Source organism: Etheostoma spectabile, chromosome 12 (genome assembly GCF_008692095.1).
Source record: "Etheostoma spectabile isolate EspeVRDwgs_2016 chromosome 12, UIUC_Espe_1.0, whole genome shotgun sequence".
NCBI classification, from domain to species: domain Eukaryota; kingdom Metazoa; phylum Chordata; class Actinopteri; order Perciformes; family Percidae; genus Etheostoma; species Etheostoma spectabile.
The window spans coordinates 25,035,603-25,035,807 of NC_045744.1; positions in this window are offsets into that span (position 1 = coordinate 25,035,603).

Here is a 205-nt window from a genome sequence, read left to right on the forward strand (position 1 = left end):
CCTCCATGAATAAAAAGCAGGGACTGGCCACTGAGTCCTAAGTTACTGTTTAGCACATGCTCAGTAACATTACAATGACTTGCTGGTGTTAACTATATACCTGGCTCAGTTGTAAACACTAATGATCTGGTCGAAATGGTTAAACACATGATTACATTGCAGCTGAGTTAACGAACTATAACGTTACTTTCACACAGAGCACTTA